Source organism: Topomyia yanbarensis, chromosome 2 (genome assembly GCF_030247195.1).
Source record: "Topomyia yanbarensis strain Yona2022 chromosome 2, ASM3024719v1, whole genome shotgun sequence".
In the NCBI taxonomy this organism is placed as follows: Eukaryota; Metazoa; Arthropoda; class Insecta; order Diptera; family Culicidae; genus Topomyia; species Topomyia yanbarensis.
The window spans coordinates 218,335,563-218,346,889 of record NC_080671.1 but is presented as its reverse complement, the minus strand read 5'-3'; the positions used below and the strand labels follow the sequence as shown (position 1 = coordinate 218,346,889).

At 36.4% G+C, this 11,327-nt stretch overlaps 1 long non-coding RNA gene across 1 annotated transcript; it reads right to left on the bottom strand.

Annotated features, from left to right (window-relative positions):
* Positions 1 to 10,595: 10,595 nt before the first annotated feature.
* Positions 10,596 to 11,289, bottom strand: LOC131681276 (uncharacterized). Its single transcript, XR_009303883.1, has 3 exons — positions 11,241 to 11,289; positions 11,056 to 11,096; positions 10,596 to 10,891 (listed from the first exon to the last, which is right to left on the bottom strand). It is a non-coding gene; the product is annotated as an uncharacterized LOC131681276 (long non-coding RNA).
* Between the last annotated feature and the right edge of the window lie 38 nt (positions 11,290 to 11,327).

Here is an 11,327-nt window from a genome sequence, read left to right as displayed (position 1 = left end):
CCGCTGATGTAATCGAATTTTTATTCAATAACTTATTTTCTGGCATTTTGCAAACTTACCCCATACATACCGCCAACTTAAGCCGCGACTGGGGTAGGTTTTCCGCGTCACATATTTTTGTCGCTAAAAATGGAGACAAACACTTCAATAAAATTCAGAGATGTTGCAAACAGTCTGCCCTTTCATGCAAAGTGTTCAATTTTTGAAAGATCTATATAAATCAAAGCAATAACAAATGAAAACTGAAAATACCGTTAACTAGCCCCGGTCTCCCCTATTCACTCTTTAAATAAATCCGCTTATTCATTAGAAAGCATAAATAGGTTTAAATTTTTCAGTATGCGGTCGGGATGCCTCGACAACGTACAATAAGACGTTAAGACAATGTACATAAGACGTTAACTTATCGCATATTCGTAGCACCTATTGTTATTCACATAGCTTTAATGTAAAGGTTATTAACCAAAAGCGGTCATTCATATCCATGATACATACCATAGACATGTTGAATTGAATACATTAATGTAGAACGAGCTTTCTTAAACAAAGAACTATTTCAGTTTTATATTTTGTTAAGTAGAATGTAGGATCGCACCACTAATACAAAACGAGTGAAATCGACTCTCCCGAACCGAATACTCATGTGAATGATCGACCTGCAGCAGTGATTATTCTATCATAACCATTATATATATTTAAGTTTCACTATGCTTACTACTAGTCCTGCACTACTATAAAATAATCATCCTACTCAAGGGCAGATGAGGTGGCAGTTTTCTAACCTACATATAATATCACTGTTTCTTTAAAAGAAAACAGAGCCGGTGAAATAATTGACTTCATCTCACAACCATTTTATATCAAATTTGCTTTAAGGTGGCAAATTGGGCAGCAGCAGCATGACCATAAGGACGATGTTCTGTTTATTTCGCAATTCGGCCACCATTTGGCGTTTGATTTTAGCTTTCGGCTGATATTTGTCTCCACTTCTTACGACAGGACACCCAGTTCATAGAAGTTTTTTTTTTCCTTGGAACGTTTCCGGGCTGATCTGCAGTGTCGATTTAAAGGTACAAATTAACCGATTCTATTTCGAAAATTCAAGTACACTTACCGTTCCTAAATTATCGAACATCGTCGAACGATACAAGGAGCATTTTTTTCCTTTTCTTTGCCAAACTTATTGCCACCAGGGCTGGAAACGTGACTTTTTTTTATGAACGTCATAAGCTTACAAACTTTCACGCTGCTGCCCGAGCAGGAAAGTCATAGACGAATTTCATGGTTGGTGTACGTATGAATGTCGTTCAATGAATGTAATCTCTTTGGTGTGTGTGAATGCCGCCACACAGCAGTTTTGTTTCCCACCACCAAGGCTGGAAGAAGTCATTTCGAATTTCATTTTAATGCGAAAGTTCGGGAAAAAACCAATACGACAGCACCGGTGCTAGTTTGACTTCGGCTGCTGTGCATGTAAACGGACGAGAGAAAAGCAAAAACGTTCGTGCTGCTGATCGTGCCTGTTACATGTTCGTGAAAGTTCGGTTATTCGGCTTGCTGCCGTAGTTGGGTTTCGTTCGCTAGCTGTTGCGAATGTATGTGAATGGCCCGTGTGTTTTACTTACATCATCCGTTGCGTTGGAACTGTTGCAAATAAATTTCATAGCAGCGGCTCAAAATGAATGTAGTGAACGACATTCATGGCTCATATTTGCAAGATTGGAATGTGCGGCAGTTCGTTTTTCGCTTGCTATAGGAAAGGACTGCAAGCAAAATGTTAGCGGTCACATAGTATCGTTGAAAGGAACGTTGCTGGTCATTGAAAATCTATAGTTTTGTATATTTACAATTCGCTGATGCGTCAAAATGGAAATATTTTCAACTTTTTAGTAATGAGTTTATATTGAAGGAGAAGTTGTTGGCCGTTGAAAATCAGTAGTTTTGTACATTTACAATGCGCAGGGGGTCTGCCGATGCGTGAAAATGGGAATGTTTTCAGCTTTTTGGTAATGAGTTTTATATTGAAGGGGAATTCGTTGGCCGTTGAAAATCAATAGTTTTGACATTTAAAATGCGCAGGGGGGTCCGCCGATGCGTGAAAATGGAAATGTTTTCAGCTTTTTAGTAATGAGTTTTATATTGAAGGGGAATTCGTTGGCCGTTGAAAATCAATAGTTTTGAACATTTACAATGCGTAGGGGGGTCCGCCGATGCGTCAAAATGTAAATGTTTTCAAGTTTTCAGTAATGAGTTTTACATTGAAGGGAAAATTGTTGACCGTTGAAAATCAATAGTTTTGACATTTAAAATGCGCAGGGGGGTCCGCCGATGCGTGAAAATGGAAATGTTTTAAACTTTTTAGTAATAAGTTTTATATTGAAGGGGAATTCGTTGGCCGTTCAAAATCAATAGTTTTGAACATTTACAATGCGCAGGGGGGTCCGCCGATGCGTCAAAATGGAAATGTTTTCAGGTTTTTGGTAATGAGTTTTATATTGAAGGAGAAATTATTGGCCGTTGAAAATCAATAGTTTTGTACATTTCCAATGCGCATGGGAGTTCGCCGATGCGTCAAAATGGAGAAGTTTTAAACTTTTTAGTAATGAGTTTTATATTGAAAGGGAAATTGTTGGCCATTCAAAATCAATAGTTAGGAAATAATAGTTAAATTATGCGTAAATAACCACAAAACTGCTTTTTAGTTGAACAACAGTCTAACTAGTGGAGGTCTAACTAAAACACGGTCCAGTCAAAGAGTTACGAACCAGAGAATAAACCCCAATAAAAAAATTATACACAAACTTTAACCCAGTCCAACGATTCCACATATTGTTTGGATGATACCCTGAACAGGTCGTTAGGCTCTTGGATCATTAGATGTTTATTAGGGAAGACTATACAGATTTTTTTATTAGGATGCACATTTCCAACAAAGCTATCTGACAGCTCTGGAAAATTTTAATATGGAATCAAGATGTAAATGTTAGAAAGGTGTGAACATTGTCGCGTCTGGGTCAGGGTTACCATATTCACAGATTTTTCTGTAATGTCACAGATTTTTTTCACAATTTTTGATAATCTGTGATCAAAAATTGTGAAAAAAATCTGTGACATTACATGACAGATTTTTGGCATTTTGTCATCACAGATGGTAAAAAGATTTTTTCGCCGAAACACAGATGTCAATGTGGCATCCCTGGTCTGGGTGTGTTTCTTGATAGCCAAATTGTTCGATGTTAGGTCAACACTAAGACAAGACGTGACAATCGGCTTCTTATTTTTCCTTCGATATTCTTCTTTTCGCGCATTTTCTTCCTACCATCTTCCGAACAGTGTTGCTATTTTTATTAATGAAAATGAAGGCATGTTAATTTATTTTATGCCGGCAATATTTTGTATCTTGAATCCACTATATTGATGAATGGCACCGTTTTTCTATATCATGGGTGTTTAGTAAGGTTTGATGAAGCCATTTTCTGAAAAATTTTAGATTATATTGTGGTTTCTGTCTTATTTTTGTTAAAGGTAATCAACCACGTATACGGTAAATGCATGATAAATACTTGTTTCACTTTGCCGTACAATTTCTTTTCAATTTAGTCATTTTTTCGTCTTTAACGATAATAATTTTATTTGTCAAAAGTAATGACAATCTTTTCTATAAATATTGCAACACTGCCAAACATCATTTCTACATTCCAAACTAAAAAATAGTTAAACACGAAAACAAGAATAAAATACCACTGAACAGAGAAAAAACAAAAAAAGTAACCAAAGATGAAAAGTTATCGAAACTGTATCACTTAATTTGTATACTATACAGAAATGTAACAAAAATGAAACAATAAATATTTAACGTTAAAAAAACATCATTTCGCTATCTCTGCAGTAACATTGCGTACGGTAAAAAAGTCAGAATCAACCAATCAGGAGCTGGACCATTCTGACGTAAAATTGGAACGAAACGCCCCCCTATTGTCATGTCACGTATTATTGAATCGTGTGAACGCTGTGACATCGAGATATTACAAATTTACATATATTCAGTTTTAAATTTTAGCGAACTCTGTGTTCACGAAGGACTATCCTCCAATGATCATTCTCTTGCATAGACCGTTTACAATATTAAATTATAGTCTCGTCAAACAGCAAGTGGCATAAACCCCAATATGATAACGGATAAGATTTTTACATATGTGACGCCAGTGTTTTGATTTTACATCCGACAGGATTGGGATGGCGTAAATACTACATCATTCTAAAAAACAAATCATTAATTGGAACAAATTGATTTGAATATAACAATTTAGCATTTTCAAGTTTTCTGAGTTTTTCAGAGTTTGCCACCAATAATCTTATTATACACATGCCTACCTTATGATGATTACCTTGAAACGACTTTGTGTTTGTCAAATTGGTCACTCTTCGCACTTTTCTTTTGATACGCAATTCTCACTTCGACATAGAATTTTCATGAGGGCCTAAATCAGTGATGCCGCAAGTCCAGATTTATGTAGAAAGGTACAGATTTCTGAAGCATTTTTGGCACAGATTCTGTACGGTACCCGAATAAACATCTAATGATCCAAGAGCCTAACGACCTGTTCAGGGTATCATTCATACATTATGTGGAATCGTTGGACTATGTGGGTTAAAGTTTGTGTATAATTTTTTTTATTAGGGTACACATTACAGATTTTTGTAAAAAAGTACTGATTGGTACAGATTTTTTACATGACAGCAAGGTAAAATAATTTAACCCTGCGATGCATCCCAGTAAACAGTTGAGTTAGGCAGCAGTGATGGCAAGAATCTGAAGTGGAGCTGGTACTGATTGAGCTTGAACTGAAGCTGACATTATAATGCAATATGCGAGAAACATGCTTCTAGCAAATCAAAGGGATGATGTCTAATAAAAGCTGAGCGAATCTTCTCGGAGTGCACACGTTTACTCTGACGTACTCCATTTTAATTCCTGCAAGCCGGTTTCTCGCATCTTATTGATATTTCCAACCCCATCTCAGCTTCTCGCCGCTACTCTGTTGGCCACCATTGGTTGGTAAACAAAGTGGCAGTGAAAATTTGAGCTGGAGCTGATATTGACATTACCCAGTCAAACTCATCCAGAATTCTAACTGATTTCCCACACTACTTTTACAGTGAACGGCAAGTTACGGCGCCGCCTTTTAGTTTACTGGGTTCTTGCGGAATTCCAGCTCAAATAAAACAACCGAGTCAGAATGTCTGGTTTGATTTCCCCGAATGGAAAAAATGTAGAAGAAAAATGATTTTTTTTAACAACCTCGTTATTGTTTGGGTACATAATCCGGTCCTTCTTTCGATAGAAGAGTGCAGATAGAAAGGATCCCGGTACAGATTTAATTGTGGCAATACTGGCCTAAATCGCCAATGTAAGCAAACCGAGTTTTCGCTACTATGATATTATGCGACTAAAATACTGCAAGGTAGCGGTAAAAATGATCGAAAACATTTCCTTTTGAGATTTCCACTATCGAAATATGCCAAAATGTAATGGTGGATTATGAAAAAAGAATCTTTTTGTTCGTTTAATTGTTTCTTATGTATTGGCACAAAATTATTAATGAAACGATTTATTTTCCTGATGAAAGGAGAAAAATAATGAAAATTTTGTCTTGCAATACCATCATTCTGTAACTTGATTATGCTACTACCGCATAAAAAAGTTTCCATTATGTCACATTGGCGGTTGCCCGTGTGTATTGTAAATGTCCAAAACTATTGATTTTTAACGGCCAACAACTTCTATTCATTTTCAATGGCCAACAATTTCCCCTTCACTATAAAACTCATTACAACAGATAACAGACGTTTAGGCTCGATTTGAATCGTGTGTAAATACCCGCTACTGAAATTCCGAATAAATTAGACGTCTGAAACACGTTTGGCAAACGTTTGCAGATGGCGCAATGATCGATACAATGCAGTTAGAGTGCAGCTGTCAAACACGTGTAGCAAACAGTTGCGCAGATGGCAATAGTGAAACACGGATTTCTAACGTTTATTAATTTGAAAGTTTACACAGGTTTTTGAAGAAATTTTGTTCTAGCCTAAACGTCTGTTATCTGTGTCATTACCAAAAAGTTGAAAACATCTCCATGTTGACGCATCGGCGGACCTCCCTGCGCATTATAAATGTCAAAACTATTGATTTTCAACGGTCAACAATTTCCCCTTCAATATAAAACTCATTACTGAAAACTTGAAAACATTTCCATTTTGACGCATCGGCGGACCCCCCTGCGCATTGGAAATGTACAAAACTATTGATTTTCAACGGCCAACAATTTCTCCTTCAATATAAAACTCATTACCAAAAAGCTGACATTTCCATTTTAACCCCCCCCCCCCCCCCCCTGCGCATTGTAAATGTACAAAACTATTGATTTTCAGCAGCCAACGAATTCCCCTTCAATATGAAACTCATTACTAAAAAGTTTAAAACATTTCCATTTTCACGCATCGGCGGACACCCCTGCGCATTGTAAATGTCAAAACTATTGATTTTCAACGGCCAACAATTTCTCCTTCAATATAAAACTCATTACCAAAAAGCTGAAAACATTTCCTTTTTGACGCATCGGCGGACTCCCCTGCGCATTGTAAATGTTCAAAACTATTGATTTTCAACGGCCAACGAATTCCCCTTCAATATAAAAATCATTACTAAAAAGTTTAAAGCATTTCCATTTTCACGCATCGGTGGACCCCCCTGCGCATTTTAAATGTCAAAACTATTGATTTTCAATGGTCAACAATTTTCCCTTCAATGTGAAACTCATTACTGAAAACTTGAAAACATTTACATTTTGACGCATCGGCGGACCCCCCTACGCATTGTAAATGTTCAAAACTATTGATTTTCAACGGCCAACGAATTCCATTTCAATATAAAACTCATTACTAAAAAGCTGAAAACATTTCCATTTTCACGCATCGGCGGACCCCCCTGCGCATTTTAAATGTCAAAACTATTGATTTTCAACGGCCAACGAATTCCCCTTCAATATAAAACTCATTACCAAAAAGCTGAAAACATTTCCATTTTCACGCATCAGCAGACCCCCTGCGCATTGTAAATGTACAAAACTACTGATTTTCAACGGCCAACAACTTCTCCTTCAATATAAAACTCATTACTAAAAAGTTGAAAATATTTCCATTTTGACGCATCAGCGAATTGTAAATATACAAAACTATAGATTTTCAATGGCCAACAACTTTCCTTTCAACGATACTATGTGACCGCTAACATTTTGCTTGCAGTCCTTTCCTATAGCAAGCGAAAAACGAACTGCCGCACATTCCAATCTTGCAAATATGAGCCATGAATGTCGTTCACTACATTCATTTTGAGCCGCTGCTATGAAATTTATTTGCAACAGTTCCAACGCAACGGATGATGTAAGTAAAACACACGGGCCATTCACATACATTCGCAACAGCTAGCGAACGAAACCCAACTACGGCAGCAAGCCGAATAACCGAAGCTTCACGAACATGTAACAGGCACGATCAGCAGCACGAACGTTTTTGCTTTTCTCTCGTCCGTTTACATGCACAGCAGCCGAAGTCAAACTAGTAGCGGTGCTGTCGTATTGGTTTTTTCCCGAACTTTCGCTTAAAAATGTCATTTGAAATGACTTCTTCCAGCCTTGATTGCCACAACAAACCGTAACCATGGGTTGAAACAGTATGCTGTTTGAAAAAATAACAACAGATTCATCAGCGTTGCTAGTTTTATGAAATTTCTAATCAAAACCCAATTTTGACAGTACCAGTTACCTGAGTCACTGGGGGGTAGTCAGATTTGCGATACACTTTTGAAGTGCCAGTGTCTAGTCGTGTCGTTGCTTACTATTCTTTCGAATCGCTTTCGAACGAATCTCGCATTCGTCATAAACGAGAATAAGGGTGATTGCTTTTTCAAATCGGTCTAAAAGGCCAAGTCTAAGATCCTTGGAGAAATCAAATCCTAATGGAAAAGGTATCGAGCAAAATTTTAATTACAAGTGTAACAACACCGTCATATGTAGTATTAATCCGAGAGAATACACACTCAATGTGTATTTACTGCATTCACTGACGATATAGTTGATGACATGTCCCTGCTGTTATTATTTAGAATCTTAGATCGGAGACGATTTGTGATGGTTGAGTTCAATTTGTATTTCAACCTATTACATTTTTCACCGAACTTGTTTCCTACAGTACGGGAATCCTCCTACACAACCAAATTCTGTAATACACCTTTGTCCAATAGTACCAACGGTTTCTCTTTTGGGCAGTTAGCGAACACCAATATTTCTCACTTCCTAACATTTTCACGAATAAGGCTACGGGACGCTGATTATACATCCACCATTAATAAATGATCACCGTTGATCAGTATTTCTCTTTGCAAGAATTTCAATCTCTTTTCCAGGATCTTTTTAAGATTTTACGGAACGAAAGAACGCTTCTATATTTTTTGGAAAGTTTGTCCTGTCATGATGAAATAGAGGAATTGGGTAGCATAATTTGTTCGGTGAATCATAATGTGGTGAGTGGTGACTCCCCAACAAACATTAGGAGCTGAACTATAAGACTACGTGTTGATTTAAAGCAGATTAAAGTTTATGTAAGCTGAATAAAACTTTCGCTGAATTATTTAAACATTAACAGTTTATTCAGCCTATTTAAAATCCAGTATTCGCCAGTTCCAACTAGGCTGAACTAACTGCTAATAAATGTAATAGCGACAATATTAAAGCTTTTATTCAACCATCTTAATTAGACTGAATTGCGAGTTGAATAAACGATGCTGTTACCAATAGTATTACCTTTAATCATTAAGCTGCACTACATGTCTTCAAAAGGTTGTTTCTACCTTTACATTTGCCTTTATACCACCTTTGACTTTTAGCTGAATTATGTGTTTAACAAAGGTAATTGTAACTACTACCAAAATTGGCGCGATTAGCAAATCATGAGGAATGGCAACCGACCTGGGTTCGAGTCCCAATACACACACAATATTTTTTTTACTATTAAGTGAAGGATTTTTTTTATTATTTCGGTATATTCCAATTGAGATGTTTTGCATATATTACAGTTAAGGAGCAATAGATCAAGAAATGAATAAAGAAATAAAGAAAGTTTATTTAGTTTTTTTATATCTGCTGAGTTCTCACCACGGGAAATACACGATTTACAGTTTTTCAATGTACAAGCTTACCAAATCACACGCGCCCTCGTTTATGTAAATTTACCTTTTAATTCGAAACGGCCTGTTTACTTGTGAAACATGAATATTCTCATATTAAACACAAGAGAAACTTTTTGTTCCAACGTCGCTATAAATTTTTGACACCAGCATTGTTACCATGATTTTTTTCTATCCATCGACTTGCAAACAAAGGTACAATGAAATGATTATTCACGCTGGCGAACTTAGTTGATATAAATAAACTATTGAATTTGAACAGCGACTTCCGCTTACCAAAAAAAAAAAATCACAATGGAAAGAACATCATTTGGCAGGGAGTGGTAATTGAGATTGCCACCTTAGAATTATAAATGACTTCAATCCATCATTCAGTTACCACCACTTTCATATAACACCCATTTTTACTTATCTAAATGTTTTGTGACAACCATAAATCCTCATCTTGGAAACAAAAACGACTATATTCAACATTTTTGAAATAAATAAATTATCTAATTTAAAATTCCCGAATGTTCTAAAAATTATTAATTAAAAAAAAATTGAAATAAAAAAATTATCGTGGGCTGGGATTCGAACCCAAGCCAACTAGGTTCACTCAAATCTATAGAAGGCTACTGTAGCCTTTGTACAGACTCTATTCAGCAGCCTAGACTTGTCGGTACATCGGTGAAATCTTAAGCATTCGATGTATGCAAGATTGGTGCAGACAGTAAGGTAAGTGCTTAGTATTCAACAGGTTGCTGGTTCGGATCCAGGTACGTGATATGATATCCAACAAGGTAATACAATTTTTCTCTAACTGTAACGTAACACTAATAAAAGAATATGGCTTTCAAAGAGATTGATGGCGTGGTGTAACTTGAAATAAACGTCTTTTTTAACAATTTTCCTATGATAATTCTCTCCGCTGAATAGCGGTAACGAAAAGGTTTATTGATAAAGCTGAACTGTGGTTTTCTTCAGGCTGTATACGTGCTGAAGAATTGTTCTTTCATGTGTCTTAATTAGACAAGCTGAATAAATTCTCCAAATCCCGGATGTTTAAGGGTGAAATAAACGATATATGATTACACGTATACTTCCAATGTTCAGCTAGAGCTGAATAAAGCAACTGTTAAAACGTTTATGAAACCACGAAATGTTTGTTGGGTCGTTCGTATGGAACCTTGGCGTATTTAATTTGTATTTGGTATTAGGTTATGAAAAAAAATTATTTTGTAATATCAATCTATTACACATTTATTGTTGCATTTACTCTTGTTCTAATATTTTCTCATTGGCATTTGGGAGTCCAATTGGCTTGGAATCAGAATGATCTTGGTAGCTTTTGATTTTCTAAGGACCCATTATTATCCAGCACTAGGATTATAAATAAACGTTTTCGAGCTAGATAGGACAAAATATTCATCTACCATCAGCTTTTATTTCGATTCACCATGCTGTTCTCGATTCTTAATGATTAGTAGAATATAGCCAATTTGCCAATACTCCAAATACTGCGTCTAATTTAAACTTGTACGAGATTAGTCAAAGTATGGCTATATGGTTGTGCTTCGTTAAAAGCAGGGCGTTTTTCTGAGTTGAAACTGTAGCACATAACGTTTCCAACAACGCAGCATACAACGTGCCGTTCATTCAGCTTATCTATAAGAAAAGAGATGGGGCTGTAGTAAGTGGTTTATCTTTAAACTGACAAGCTACAGTTTTGGAGAAATGACTCCAAAACTGACTGTCATAAACTTCTTGAATCCGAAACAGTGCATTTGGTCAAAATGCAACAATTGAACGAATTAGTACTTCATACTTACTTGGAGTTCAATTCGGCAGTTTTTAAACAGTACGGCTGTTGCTGTTTACAATGCATTGTCGAGCCAAATATGTCATTGGTGGGGCGCCGGGTTGAAAAAAAAAACAAACCGTGAGAGAAAATGTTACACCCATATTGACGCATTTTAGTGCCTCCCTCAACAGGATAATAAAGGTTTGAAATTACCTCCAAGGGCTCTTTTTGTGCTCATTCCAGCTTCAAGCGAGAAAAGATGATTTTATGACAACAAATGAAAATATAAAGCAAACAGCT